This window comes from Phalacrocorax carbo, chromosome 16 (genome assembly GCF_963921805.1).
Source record: "Phalacrocorax carbo chromosome 16, bPhaCar2.1, whole genome shotgun sequence".
Lineage (NCBI taxonomy): Eukaryota > Metazoa > Chordata > Aves > Suliformes > Phalacrocoracidae > Phalacrocorax > Phalacrocorax carbo.
In genome coordinates this window covers 9,224,464-9,239,649 of record NC_087528.1, presented here as the reverse complement: position 1 = coordinate 9,239,649, position 15,186 = coordinate 9,224,464, and the positions used below count along the sequence as shown (strand labels likewise).

Sequence of the window (15,186 nt, the reverse complement as noted above, 5' to 3'; positions counted from 1 at the left end):
GCTAATCATGTGTCATAGAAACAACTTTGTGCCAGTCAAAGTGCTACATCGTCCCAGCCCCACACGGGCCGCAGGTGAGGGCAGGACCGGGGCTCCTCTTGTGCTGGCACCATGGGGATGCCATGGGTCACCCACAGGTGTCTGGCGATGAGCCCCGTGCACAGGTTTAGCACCTGCAGCTCCCGGGGATTGCTCCTGGTGACAGTGGCATATCCCTCCTGGCTACACCAGACCACGGCAAGAGCATCGCAAACCGCAGGTACGCCTTGGCTGGCAGGAGCCTGCAAGCACCAGGGGATGGAGCAGCCGGTCCAGCCCAGTGCGGGTGGGGACACAACCGAGCACTCCTGAGAGCCTCCCAGCTCCCCCCCGCAGCCAGGAGCAGGCAGCAGCCACCTCCTCTCCCAGGGAATAGCACCCAAATTACTGTACTGCAACTAACAAACAGAACAGGGGAGCCTGACGGTCAGCAGGGTAACAGAAATAGCTGGGATGTGCTACGGACCGGGGAGCTCTCCCAGAAAGGACAAAACCCAAACGAACCAATGTGGAATGTCACTCACAGGTGAGCAGGGAACAGGCAAGAGCCAGGGGAAGCTGTCCCCTGCCTGCACCGGTGACCAGCACCTCTACCTGGCCGTGGCATCCAGCACCTTGAGCCCCGACGGATCCCCAAAGCTTCGCATTGCCTTCTGGATGCCCCCACGCCACACTCGCACACCCACCTGCCTGCCAGATCGCCCAGGGAAGTCCTGTCGTTGGGCACAATTTAAGGGAAAAAAGCTCAGAATTCTGTTGTACCCAGAGCACCTTTTCAAGCTGACCTGTCCTCTAGGAAATAACAAACTCCTTCATTTACTTGGGGACCTCCATGGTGTGGTCTCGCTCCTGGCATCTTGCATCAGCCCCTCTGCGTGTGCCAGCGGGACGCCCCAGGCCTGGCTGAGGAAGCCTCTCCTGGATGAGCAAAGGGATTCTGGGGGATTCTGGGGGAATCACTAATTCCTCCAGACCGGCCTTGCCTGCCCCTGGGACTCACTCCTCCTTCTGAGAGGAATCAGCAACAACACAGTAACATTTTGCAAACCACATCTCTCAGTTTTTTCAGCATTTTGCATCCATTTGTCTTTTAGCATCTCCCCTGACGGGTGCATGACTTCCAGCAGGAATCTTTTCATGCCTTTATGGCAGTTTGCAGCTTACAATAAAGGCCATCGTCTGCACCTCTCTGGCAGCCTGACATCTCCAGGCATGGTGTGGGGTGTCCTGCCACGTGAAGGGCCTGGCACGGACACAGAACAGGACGAATGGCTGCAGAAAACAGCCTTGGCTCGGATGGCCACGTGTTGAGCCAGTCTAAACAACAGACTAGCAAACAAAAATATATCTGTATGTTAGGGCTAGTTCCAAGAGTAAAGACAAGAAGACCTAAGAGGCCACAGCCTTCAGCTGTAAGGCCAGCAGAGTTTTATTTAATGCAGGAGGAGTAAATAAAGTCCTCAGCAAGAGGAATAAAGCTCCCGGAGAACAGACCCAGAACTGAGCGGATAAATAACCCAGCCAGCAGGACCTGAGCCATGTGAAGGGAGCCTGCAAGGAATGTGGGGAGGCAGCAGTGGCACAGAAAACCTTGTGTACCAGGCAGCACGGGGCAGAGCAAGGATTGCCGGGGGCTGAATGAGATGCTGTGGCAAAATAGTAAAAGGTTCATTAGTTATGTAAATAAAAAGATAATACAGAAAAAAAGTGAGGCTGCTGAACAGCATGGATGAGTAGAGATAAAACTAACCTAGGTGCTGCCTGAAAACTGATTGAACAATTAGCTTCAGCTTTCAGGAGGGGTGGTGATTAACACGCTGCTGCCTGCAGGCTGCTTTACAGAACAGAGGAACAGAAATTGAAGCTCCAAAGCAGGAGCAAAACTCAAACCATCCAATGAGTTCAAATTAGAGGAACGAGGAAATCTCCATCTCAGAAACCCACCAGAACTGGCCTAACTCAACAGCCCAACCACAGACATGTCAAGCTCCAATCGGCCACAGCACTGGAAAAGAGCAGCACGGAGCCAAGAAAGGAGCCAGGGGCAAGGAGAGACCCCCCCAGACCTCCCCAACACGCAGAACAGAAGCTCAGTGAAAAACAAGATGAAAATACATGACAAACAGGTAAGATGTAGCATTGCCTTACCACAGGCAGCTCATGCCAGAATAAGTTGGTATCTTCCTTCAGACAAGGGGAAGGCGAGCGGCTTGGCCAGCAGCAGCACCCCAACAAGACGGGCTGGCGAGGGCCGGGGGAGGCATTTGCTGTGCAGGAGAGGCTTCAGCCCAGGGGGGCTGGCAGACCTCAAGACTGGAGCAACCGAACAACACAAAGTTCAAAATGCTGAACATAAGGACTACGCAAGAATGTCTGCTCTAACCTGGAAAAACACACAGAGAAACATCTAGGTATATTACTCAGTTACAAGCTGACTATGAGTCACCATCTCCTGCATCTGTGAAAAAAGCAAGTGTGTTTCTAGGCTGCCTGGCAAAGAGATTTCCAGGAGAAAGCAGGCAGCAGCCACGCTGCTGCGCGATGCTCTGCTGGGGCTGGATCCGTACTGCTGGATGACCACATGTGAGAGGGGTTGGGATGGAGGAGCCAGGCAGGACTGCCCAGGGGATGGAGAGCTGCTCCGGGGAGCGGACAGAAGGACAGAGGAGCTCATCCAACCCCAACCAAGGCTTCTTCTCTATAAATATGCAGGGAGTAGGCACCGGGGAGGGAGAGGAGCTGTTCAAGCTAAAGGACAATGTCGGCACAAGTATAAACGGGTGTAAAAGGCTGCAAAGAAAGGGAGGCAGGAAGGAAATAAGGAGGTTTCTGTGCACAGGGAGGGACAGGCACTGTATGGATGCTTGATCAGGTGGGGAAAGGGCTGCAGCTAGGACTGCCTGGACAGCAGGGACCGGGCTCAGGGGTCTGGGCCTCTTCCTAGAACATGCCTTTCAAGTCCTTTTAAACGGTACTTGGATGTTTCACTGTTTCCCCTACCAGAGCTGACAAGTGATGGCCCACAGCTGAGCAGCCCTTTCGCCCGCAGAGCAGTGACCGCCCGCTGTGGGGAGCGGGCAGAGAACGGCAGGTTCACCCCTCGACACCCCCGGCTGCCGCCGCTGCAGCACCAGAGCCCCTTCCCACTGCGGCCCTGGAAAACTGCAGGCCAGGCACCCCTGCTCCATGCGCTGTCCAGATTGCTTCCCGAACTCCGTGCAGAAATCCAGGCTGCTAATCAGATGGAAAGTCTCCATCCCATAATAAACAGAGTGTACTATTTATAAACCTGAAAACGTCTTTATTATTATTATTTTCCCCCAGAAAAAAAAAAAAACCACCTTGCACAATACTGTTAAATACACCCCACCAAGGACTCGCAGGTCTGCAGCGCTGGTATCGCTTCCCCAGGCAGTGCCCAGTGGAACAGATGGCAGTGTGGGCGTTAGGTACCAGCCTCCTGGCAATCTGAACATCTGTTACCGTTAGAAAATGCTAATTGCCATCAATCAGGACAGCACCTACCCACATTTACATGCAAGCACAAAAAAATTACGTCTAAATTTCTCCGAGTACAACACTTGCTGCATGTTAAGTAACTGGAGCTGCTCAGATGCTGCAAGGCAGCTTGGCACCGGCGGCTGCGGGCGATGCACCACATCTGAGCACCCAGCCTTCCCCAGCAGCACCCGCAGCGCGAGGGGCAGGGGACCCGGCAGGGCCCGTCCCCTCCTCCCACGCTGCCCCATTCCCGGGGCAGAGCCCTCCGACCGCAGCCACCTCTGCCTCCGCAGGCAGCTCTCCTGCCCGGGAGCATTGCCACCGGCACAGGGCACCCCGGGGAAGACAGTCCCCATCCGCTCTGCAGATGCTGCAGGGTACACGCACCCTTCTTTTCCACGCAGTGCTCCCACCTCACCTGGACATGCCAGAGCCGCAGCGGGAGCGCTCTGCTCCCAGCTCGCTCCCTCTGGTGTCTCCGGAGCAGCTTTGGGTCCCGCACTCTGATGTGCTGCACTCGCAGACTCGCAAGACCCCCGCGTATCCTCCGCTGCTCCCCTTCGCCATGCTGCATTTCCACATCCCAGCTCGGAGAGGCTGCCTGGCAGGAGCTGCCTGCTCCACACAGCTCTTCCAGCCAGGCCAGCAGCATCTCACCCCACAGGTCACCATGATGGACTACTCAAATCTAGCTGGGAACTGCCCAGTCCTGGCTGGTCCCTGTGGTGCACCCTATGGGAAGGTGAGGCGCTCTCCATCCCCAGAGATCACAGGAACAGGCCGGAACAGAACCAGCCCCACAGCAGTTTATCAAATCACATTACAGGAATTGTAGGGAAAGGTTCGGAGAAGCCCACATCGGTATGTCTGCGGGCAGCCTCCTCCTGACGGTCCCTGTCAGACCCGAGGGACGCACAGCGCAGCTCCCTCCTCGCCCAAACCCCTGGCAGCCGAAAGAGCGGCTGAGCTGGGATGGTGTGTGGAGCATCTTCCCTCGGAGGCAAGAGAAGGCACCGGGGCACCGGCTGCCGGAGTGAGATGGCAATTCCCATTTTGAAGAAGCGGAGGTACAAATCTTGGCTGGCAAACTCCGACACAAAGTTGAGCAGAGAAACATGAAAACAAGAAACCTGGAGTGCAGTGATCCCCAAGACACACCTCTCTCAGCAGTGGTCCCAAGGGACGCTATGTCAGCCAGAGCCAGTGTGCCGGCCATGCTCCTCACCCCGAGGCGCTGCTGCGGCCCCCGCCTCCCTCGCAGCAGGGAGCTGCGCCGGAATGCAAATGATGCTCCAGGCTGGTGCCAAGATCTCCTTGTTCCTTCCTCAATTTAGGACACCTCTCGGTGCTGCAGCCTTCACGTAGCTGGTAGGCAGCTGCAAGGGTGTCAAAGGAGCGTGCTAATGCTGACCCAGGAGTGACTCTTCTTCGATGGCAAAGGCAAAGCTCCAAGTGCTGTTTCACCCACGCTTAGGCCTTTTCTCTTAGGGCTAAAGTCCTAGATTGTAGCTGTGAGACAAACTTCATATTGCAAAAGCCTTTCTACCTGCTACACTCTCAGCCATCCTCAGCTTCTGGCTCACAGAGGCAGTGCCAACACAGTGGACATGGACCTTTGGACACCGTTCCTGCCGATTTTGGGGGCCGGTGAGTCAGGGTGGAGCCTGACCTGCCACGGTGGGGACCGGGGCAGGCAGCGGCTGAACAGCCCCGGCCCCAAGGGCAGGCACACTCTGCTCACTGTCACCCTGCTGTGTCCGGGGCTGCGTCCCGAGTAGCGATGCCAGACCCAGCCCCGCGCCACACCGGAGGTGGTGGGGGACAGTGAACCCCGTGCCACGCTTCCAGGGAGCAGAAAGCCCTGCTTCTCACAGAGGGGGGTACATCCCACCTCATGCTCCACCCTAATCTGCTGGGTTGGGGCCATCCCAAGGCAGAGCAGAGCAGGGGGCTCACCTCGCCGCTGCAGACCCACCCCAGCGCTGGGGGAGCGCAGCGCTGTTCGACCCTGCCCTTCGGGCTCAACACGCCCACCAGCACCAGTGCACTCGCCAAGCGGCTCAGCCCTCGCGGGCACGACCCAGCCTCCATCCCGGCATGCCGCCACACACCCCCTTCCTGGGGGCTCAGCACAGGCAGCCGCACCCTCCCACAGCACCCACCACGGCAGTGGCATGGGGGCTTCCCCCCCACGCCTGGCCCCAGCCACACTGACTGCAGGCACCACTGCCTCGGCTCTTGGGAAAAACTCAGGCTCTTCCCAAAGAGGAGGAAGAGGAGCGAGGAGGAGCGACCTCACTGCTGAGGCAAAGGAGACGGAGGCATGGGATGGAAGAGCTGTAAAGAAGCGTCAGAAGAGCCTCACCAGACATGCCGCGCTCGTCCCACGGCCGAGGGGAGCGGGGAATTGCAGTGCACATTTAATTTCCTTGCAGCCATTACGTCATGGTTTTTGGGCTTTGGCTTCATCCCCTGGTTCACCCCACATCCCTCCCCAACCCTGGCTCCGTGACAAACTCCCACCGGCGCGAGCAGGTTGCAGCACCGCTGCTCGCTCCCCGCAGCTCCCACCATTACTCAGCAGCCGGGGGAACCACTCAGAGCTACAAGGTCACTCAAAAACACCATCTGTCCAAGAACCGCTCCTTGCCCTGGAGAGAGCAGGAGAGAAATTATTCCAACACGCTGAAGGCCACTGTCCTCCCCTCTGCTGCCCCAGCTGCATGCCAGCATCTCACAACGCTCACTCAGCCCCAGCTGAGTAAAGGGGGGGATGACAGCATCCCTGCCCAGGGAGACCCCTGCCCATTTAGCGGCGAGGCAGCCCCAGGCAGGCAGCGCCCAGGCTGCGGCAGCCTCCCACACCGGGGAGCAGAGATCCTTCATATCACGAGGGCACCCAAAGCCTCCAGGAGCAGATGGGAAAACTTCCCAAAGCGCCCAGCTGCAGGGCAAGGGGTTTGGTGCTGAGGAGCGCAGGGAGGCCACAGCTATAAATACAACCGCCCCGGGCAGGCAAACACACCGAGGCTGCCAAGATAAAATACATTTACCCAAGCCAGCAAGCTGGCAGTGGGTCGCTGCCCAGGCAGCAGGCGAGTGAGGAGGAGTGTGGCCGGCAAGCGGCATGGAAACGGCACCTGGCCAGCCCCGCTCAGCCGCACGCCCCATCGCCTGTGCCAGCCAGAGGCCACTGCCGCCTCCCCAGCCCCTGGCTGGTGGCCCCCTCCAATGCAATGGGCTGGGGTGCAATGGTGGGGGTGAGACCTACCTTGCACGGGGGGAACCAGCCACAGGAGTGCCACGACAGCCCCCAGGAACCGCCTGCTCCAGGCCCCCTCCCTCCAGCACTGCCCGGGGACTATTTATGGGGAGCTGAAGTCACTTGCACTGGGCTCTGAAGTCACATTCGTCTCTACTTGTGCTACTTCTCCTGCGCTTCAAAGTGTCACAACATGGGTGCTATCTTTATCGAGGTGGTTGTCCCCCACACGCTGCGTCCCAGATGCACTTTCGTAGCTGCTCGCAGCCAGGCACTTTCCCAGCCCTGTTTTCTCGCCAGGAAAGGCATGGCACAGCGTGGGGCTGCCAGCGACGGCTGGGCACTGAGCAGAGGGACTCTGACTCACACCCAGCCCAGCCAATAAATAAATATTTGACTTGAGTTCATTTGCAAACTTAATATCGGGGAGCATGTCCAAGGCGCTCAAGCGGTGCTCGGAAGCGCATCCCCCCGCTCGGGGCAGTGCGGCCGCCTCTGCCGAGGGGGTAGCAGCAGCGCCCAGCTGTTCCCCCCAGCACCGAGCATCCCAGTGGCTATTTTCCACATTCAGCCCCAAAGCCCTGTGGCTGTACCCCACCTCTGCAAGGCCCCCAGCTGTGGCGCTGACGGCAGAGGCGGGCACTGCCCCCTGGGGCTGCACCTCAGTGGTCCCGGGACCCCATGCTGGCCCCAGTGCCTGCGGGCTGGTCCTTGTGGTCCCACAGCGAGCCCCACTGTGCACGAGATCCTTTCCATATGGGAGCAGCCAGCAGAGCTGCCAGCTCCCAGCTCCAGCGCTTGCCGCTACATCTGGAAACTCTTCTCACCCTTAATTGTTCTTAATGCTTTAACACGCGGAGTGACTAATAAGACACTAATTGGGCGGCGTTAGCAGCAAGAGACAGAGTGGGGAGCACGGCTGGCAGTGCCCTCTGTGCCGAGCCGGCGCTCTCCCAGCCACTTAGCTGCTGGTGTGCCGCAAGTATCATAAATCACTACAAACCCAAACGCTTTTCCCTTCTCGGCCTTTCGCAGAGCGGTGGGAAACCCGCCTCCAGTAGCAGGGAGAGCAAAGAGCTGCAGATTTTAGCTCGTCTCACAGCCACCAGCACCCCAGGAGCAAGGGGAGAGAGGACGCAGGGTCCTCCCCAGCAGCCATCTCCCGCACACTTCCCCTGCAGAGAGCAGAAAGGCACCCATGGCTCCGTGATCCCTGCCATCGCTCCCCTCTGGCACCCAGCTCACTCCACCGCTGCCACCTGCATCGCCTGCCCCCACCTGCCTGCAGCTCCCGTGCCGGGTACCACCGGGACAGGCTCCCGCTTGGCACTGCTCACGTCGAGCAGACACGAAAAGACAAGTGATGAACGGCCACAGGGAAAGCACCTGCTCCTGCGTGATTTATGGCAGCAGCTGCTGCCACTGGGGAGCTGGGGCAGAGGACGTCTGCATTTGGGACCCCCCACACCCCAGAGAGCTGTGGGGTGACAGCCCCACACTGCCGGGGCTGCCCAGTCCTCAGATCCAACCTGCCCAGGGAGCTTCCCGGGGCTGCCAGCCCTGCCTGCATGTCTGCCGGCAGCATTGCGCTTGCTGGAGCTGCTCGGCAGCGGGAAATAGGCACAAATCTTGTTACACACTGGCTAAGCCTCCCTGGGCATGTTTTCTATAAATCTCTTGGAATTTATTATATGATAACTAGCCTGGAAAAGCTAAATTAAATCCACAGCCAAGAAACTGACTTTCAAGTGTGACCTAATTTACTTGCTCGGAGGGGTGGGAGGGAGCGGGGATCCCGGTGCCAGTCATTCCCGGGATGACCTCCCCATGCAGCCGCACACCCCCGTCCTCCTCCTCGCCATGACTTTGGGGACGGAGCTGCGCAGCCTTTCATGTCTGAGCGGATCTCGCACTCCCACTCGCTGGAACAAAAGCGCCTCGAGGGCTCCCCTGTCAGATGTTTCTCCATTGCTCATCTTTAAGCCTTCCTTTAAGGAGCGCTATCCTCCCGGGGGGGCTCCAGCGGGTTTGGGGATGACGAGGAGCATCATCGCAGGGGTTCTGCATCGGCACATTCCTCCATGCTCCAGGCTGCTCCCCGCTGTCCCAGAGAGCCTCTTTCACGGCACCTGCACCCTCGTTTGAGGTTCTGGCCGGCAACCCAAAGCCTTCATACAAGGCCCCATCAAGAAAGATGGCTTGTACGGAAAGGAGGTTTAAGAGCAGAGGAGAAAAGAGCAGGGAGAAAATCCAGCTGGGGAAGAGGCCTGGTGGCTGCCCACCTCTGCCTGGGCACCCAGAGTGCGTCCTGGCAGCAACGGCTGTGCCGGCCCAGCCGAGAAAGCGTGTTCCCCTGGGATGGACACCTCCCTCCCCATGCAGGGGCACAACACGCATCACCACCGGCTTAACAATCTGACTCCGAACCCCCACAAAAAGCAGCACAGCCCCAGTCCCAAGACCCGTACATGGCCCAGCACACCCCAAGGTCCCAGGAGAAACTCCCAATGCTCCTGCTCTGGACAGGGCAAACGTAACGGGCCGGCTCTGATGTATTATGCTGTTGTGGGGCAGCCCTGCACGGCCCCTCTTCCCGCTGTGCTGCGGGTGCAGCCCCGTGCTTCCCCCTCCAGCAGAGGCCAGCCAGGACTGTGCATCCCCCTTGCCTGGCCATCCCTGCCCACTCGCTGGGCTCACATCTCTTTGCAGGAGCAGGTTGCATGAGGCAGGAGCGCAGCACAGGCAGCGCAGGCTGGGCCCACGGCGAGGGCAACGTGGGCAGAGCGGGACCGCGGTGCTCCGGCAGACCCGGGGGTGGGCTCGGGGCTGGCACGCAGGCGCGTGCTGTTGTTCTGGAACGGAGTGCACTGGCAGAGCGGCATGTGGGAAGCTTGCATAATAGTGCCAGCCCACACTACGCCTGCTCCTTCCCAGCATGATCAGCCCCTTGCTTTCATGAGCAATAACATCCACCCAAAGTTTTCTAAAAGACAAAAAAAAAGCTTCAAGGTGATACACAGAGCTCAGCTGCCTTTGCTGCCTTCAAACTGATTAATGCAGCTGGGGAAATCCATCTGCACAGCCTCTTCGCAGAGGCAAGGCTTCTCTAATCCCCCGCTCGGGACGACCTCTGCCCCAGCCGAGGGACGAGGATTCTCAAAATCCCGCTCCCTGCTTGATGATTTCTGAGCATGCACGTGGGACCAGGGCCAAGCCGAGGAGCTGGCTTTTGGCGAGCAGCACTGCAAGGCGGGGATGCGCAGCTCCCCAGCGCCAGGACCCCTGGGGTGGGCCAAGCCGGATAGCGATGCACAGCTCCGCCAGCACCTGCTCCTGCCCGGGCGCTTCCCTCTGCCCACACCAGCTGGGGGAAGAGCAGTCCTGGCTCCGGGGGTCCCTCCCAGGAGGGGCAGCCAGCGGGACAGCACACCTGGAGATGCATGCAGTGGCAGACAGTACATGGCCCATCCCCAAGCAGCACCCATCCCTGGCCATCGCAGTGAAAGCGTGGCTGTGCCGGTGCTACCACAGCCCCTCCAAGCGCTGACTGCACCCTCAGGTACTAGCAACGCTGGGAAGAAATGGGGACGATAGCTCGTCTGGAGGAGAAAGTCATGCTGCCTCCGCTATGTTTAAATTTTAACTACTTGTTAAGCTGGTGCAAGCCCCCAGTGCAGGCTGGTGTCAGCACAAGGCGGGCTTTTAGTCCATGTAACATGAACTGACAAGGACAGGTTCAAACCAGACCAAACAGAAACCACGCAAACAGCCGTGGTGGGTTTTTGCGGCACGGTCTGTGCCAAGAGCCGGGTCTTGGCAGGTCTGGCCGGGCTGCGACGCACAGGGCTGTGTGTGCATCATGCTCATGCACGCCCCTGCCCGTGCAGGGGGTCCACTGAGGTCCCGGGTGCTCCAGGGCTCCCGCGCTCCTGCAGCAAGCAGAAAGTTGATGGCCAGGACTGATCCCTGCAGAGCAGCGGGGAACCCAGCCCGCAGGGCAGGACCAGATGCCCCTCACCCCCTGTCCCACGAGAACCGGAGCTGCTGTGACTTTTCCCTGTGATGCTCCCCTTTGCCAGGTCATGTCACGAGAGCCTGGACCTCGGGCACTTCTGCCACTGCAGGTCGGCACAGGATCTGTTCCCAGTGCTGGTGCAAAGCACACAACAGGCTGAATCGTGGGCTGCTGCCCCAGGCACGGCCCACGGGAAGCAGCAGCTTCATCCTCAACCAAAACCTGTCTCCACACCCCCCCCCCCCACCTGGGCTGCTCGGTGGGAGCGACGTACCTGGAGGCCAAGAGCAGGTACTTCGTGGTGCGGTCGCAGGTGAGAGCTCACGCTCGCGTTCGCCCCTCAGAGCCGATGGGAAGAGCCGTCGGGGTCTCACAGCAGCAGCTTCTCAGCCTGAAAGAGAGAGGGAGAGGCTCCAGTCCCGTCCCTGTGTAGGCATCGCTGCTAATAACGGAGGAGGACGCGGCAGAGCTCAGCGCCTCTGAACGCCACGGCTTTCAGGGACTCACACGCCACTTGTCCCACTCTTTTCACAGCACAATTATCTCACGGCTGGGGAGCAGCGTTGGACCATGGCCCGGCTGCCCAACACGCACAGAGGCAGCCTGGCAGGCAAGACCCTGATCACTGGCAAAGCCCTCCAAAGGCGGGGAAGTGTGTCTGGCCCTCGGGAACCAGGCATGGCTGCAAGGGGTGCGCAGTGGGACCCCGGCTCAGGGGTCCCCAGATGGACCATATCCCAGTCTCCACACTGATGCAGGATACTGATGTTCCTGCCTCTCTGGGGAGCACAAGCCCTGGCCTCTGCAGAGCACATGGGATGGAGACAAGAAAAGGCCATGGCTTCTTCCAAAGGGAAAAAAATACCCCTCAACCCAGCCGGTGCCCCCCAAAGGCTTCTCAGAGGCTGCCTGCAGTCCCACATCACTCTCAGCAGGTCTGGTTTGGTTTTCCTCGACCCAGGTTGAACGGGAGATAATTTAACAGCTTGTCCCCCATTGTAATGGGATTTTTTTTCCCTTCTCCCCCCTGGGCAGCCCATCCATCACAGCACTGAGCGGCAATGTCCACCCTGCGACCTCCGCCAGGCAGCCCCCCCGCCCGCCATGAGTTATGATGCCTGCACCGTGCGGCGGGATGGGCTCGGCACGCTGGCTCTGTGCCGGGAGCCAAGATTTATCCCCTTGGCAGAATAGGGGGCAGAGGCCGGGAGATAAGTCACAGCAAAGCTGCAGGAGCGTCTCTCAAGGTCCCCCAAGGTTGGCTCATTAAAAAGCAAGGAGAAGAGGGAAGAAAAAAATGCCTGCAGTGGTGTGGCTCACGAATCACCCTCCCGCTTTCAAATCAGCCAAAACCAAAAGAAAAGTGAATGGGAGCCAGCAGCCCCAGGTTGGGTCTGCAGCAGTCCCTGGGGAGGCTGCTGGCTGGGGCCGTGCGAACCCACCAGCATCCCCCAAACACCCATCCCAGCAGCATCCCAATAAACAAAGCAGTGCAGTGCCCAGACAGGGATGCCACTTCCCACAGTGCAGGAGCACTGCAGCCCTGTGGAAGGGGCGAGAGAGCCAGTAAGCAGCTGATGGGCAGCCCACAGAGGGTCTCAGATGCTGGCTAGGGAAGGACATGGAAGAATATGGGCAGAGGGGTCCCAAACATGGCACAGAACTGCCCCCTGCAGCTGCCTGGCCTCCTGGGGGAGGAGATGGCCAGGGCTGCAAGGCGGGCACGTTCCTCTGGCCACCTCCATCAGTGCAGAGAGCAGGCAGGCATGCAGCCCACAGTTTGACAGTCAGCAGGTGCCCTCAGACCTACATCGCCACCCTTCCTGCAGCCCCACCAGTGACACCCATCTCCTGCTCTTCAGGCTCCAGCATCCCCGGCTGCCAAGCATGGATGGACACCTCCAGTAGCACACGTGCCCCGGCCCCAGGAGCAGGCTGGAGTGCACAGACACACTGGGACCAGCGCCTGCAGTCATCTGGCTCTGGGGTGCAGCCGTTGGGCTCTGCCATGAAATCCGGGCTCTGCCATGAAATCCAGGCACGTCAAGCATGCTGCTGGGAGCAGGCACCATCCCCATGTTGGGAACCCCTCACTGCGTTTGGGGAGACACCACAGAAAACCTCCAGAGAAACGGTGAACAGCACAGAAACTCCCCAGCCTCCCCAAACTTGCTGGAATTCCCCTTCCACCTGATTAGTCCTGCTCATTAGGCTCCTGATTAGCACGCAGAGCTAGAGCACCGCTCAGCACAACTTCACGCTCCCTAATCCCTCCATCCCAGTCCCGATTAATGTTGATCTGTCACCGCCCGATCCCCCAGTCCCCCCAGTGCAGGAGCCCCTTTGCTGTCCTCTCCCCAAGGCAGCTGCTGTCACAGCCCCTCTTCTCTCCACTTTGGGTTATTCGTGCATTACCAGGAACTGCAGCAGAGCTGGCGGTTCAGCAGGGATTCAGCCATCCTGGCTCCTGAGAGGCTTTTAAATCATACATGTCTCCCCACTGCTTACCCCCGATGTAGCCCCCACCACACACTGCCAGCCAGCTGGAGAATGGAGTGGGCAGCTGGGACATGCACCTCCACACTGCCCAAGCCAGCATCAGGCACCCCACAATCCCCTGGGAAAGGCAGCCAGCAAGCCCAGCATCTCCGGGGGAACTGGCCCAAAGCAGGTGCTTGAGGCACAAGATGTATTTAAGCCTCCAAGGGAGCTGGGTGCGAGGGCTGAAGAACACGAGGATCATCTCCTCCAAGTTCCTGCACCACACAGGGCAAAGAACCTCACCCAGAAATCCCTGAAATGGCAGCTCCTGCCCGAGCCCATCTTTGCTCTCAAATCTCTTCCCCGGGACTTCAGCAACTAAGACCGGTCTCCCCCAAAAACCCAGCCCAGCACTGGGCAGCGTTGGAGGCAGCAGCCCTGGGTTTCCCCCCTGACACCTTATTTCCAACATGAACTCATTTAGCTCCAGCTTCCACGTTTGCACTGCAGGGTTTACTCAAGACCCAAAAAAATCCCACGCACATACAGCAAGCGCAGGACATGATAAACACAGGGAAAACCCAACAGCAGCCCTAAAACAAGATGAACACAGTAATATCTTTTCATCACCTTCTATTTTCAAAAGCACCCCATGTGTGTGCAGGGAGATGGGGCTGGCGCACTCCCCGCCGGCAGCACGGGACCAGCAGCACCCCTCAACCACCGGCAGTCAGCCCTGCTCCTGCGACATCCCCCCCAGCAGCAAAAGCGGTCCAGCCCCAGGAGGGGTGTGAAAGTGGATTGCCGATCCCCACAGGGCATCTCCCCCAGGAGACACCAGGCTTTTACTACGCAGTAAAATATTGCGATTAGATCTACAAGCCAAACCCCGGAAGGCTAAGAGGTTTTATCAAAGCCAGCAGCACCCCTGGGAGGAGGCAGGAAGATAAGGGCAGCTGCCCACTGCATCTGCAATCACAGGGCCAGCCTGATGGCTGCTGCTGCGAGGGGGTGCAGGACCAGGGCTGCGCCTGCTCATTTTCGTGAGACTGAACCCCTGCCGCTGCCCCCACAATCCCAGGAGAATGCCTGGCCCTGGCCCCAGCCTAGTGCTGTCTGTCGGACTTCACTGTAGCAGTGGGGTGATGGAGAAATCCCCCTTGGCAGGACAGTGCTGGAGGGGACAGCCCGGGGGGAGCTGTGAAGGCGAATACCTGCAGTGATTTTTCCCTTGGTTGCAGAGGAGGGGGAGAGTGGAATTTTCTTTCAGCAGAAAACGCACTGAAGCAGCACTCTGAGCCTGTGCAGCCCGAGATACAGCTCCTGCTCCAGCCCAGATCAGGAGCTATTTCCCACTTATCTGTGCCGAGCCTGATATCTGTGCAGCAGAACACGGCACTTGGTAATAGGATTTTGATGCTGAACAGAAGATGTTTTTTCCCCGAGTCTCACTTACGTCACACCTGGAGATATCCATGGCCATAGAGGTGACACAGAGGAAGGCTAAAGAGTTTCAACTCTTGCACTGAGGGAGCAGCTTCTCCTTTAGCTGCAAAACAACAGAATTAAAGCAATCTAATATTAGCTGCCCGCTCTGTGCCCCCGCTCCGGCACTGTTCTAGGGAGAGGAGGGAGAAGAGCATATCCCTGCTGCAGCATCCCCGCTGCACCACTGATCCCACCGGCCGCAGCACCTGGCTGGCAGGACTCTGCTCCTGCCCACAAACCCCCGTGGGAGCAGGCAGAGCCCTCCAGCCCCTGGGGCTGTGCTGGGGGCTGGAGTCAGGCTGGTGGCCCACCACTGGGTTGGGGGAAGCCAGCACCCCCCAGGCATCAACCGCTCCCAATGCTCCCCCAGCCCTGGGCTCCGCTGTCAGCCGCATCCCGC

The 15,186-nt window shown here is 59.0% G+C and overlaps 1 protein-coding gene across 9 annotated transcripts in view; it reads right to left on the bottom strand.

The window, feature by feature from the left end:
- Positions 1–15,186, bottom strand: part of RBFOX3 (RNA binding fox-1 homolog 3) — a 190,934-nt gene that overhangs the window by 91,616 nt on the left and 84,132 nt on the right. For 6 of the 9 annotated variants that reach the window (XM_064467466.1, XM_064467461.1, XM_064467465.1 and 3 more), the window contains exon 2: positions 11,092–11,208. The gene's annotated coding sequence lies outside the window, so the exon portion shown is untranslated. Of the gene's footprint in view, positions 1–2,187; positions 2,389–11,091; positions 11,209–14,754; positions 14,848–15,186 lie in introns of those variants that run through there. The other 3 variants (XM_064467464.1, XM_064467469.1, XM_064467462.1) reach the window with 2 other exon arrangements.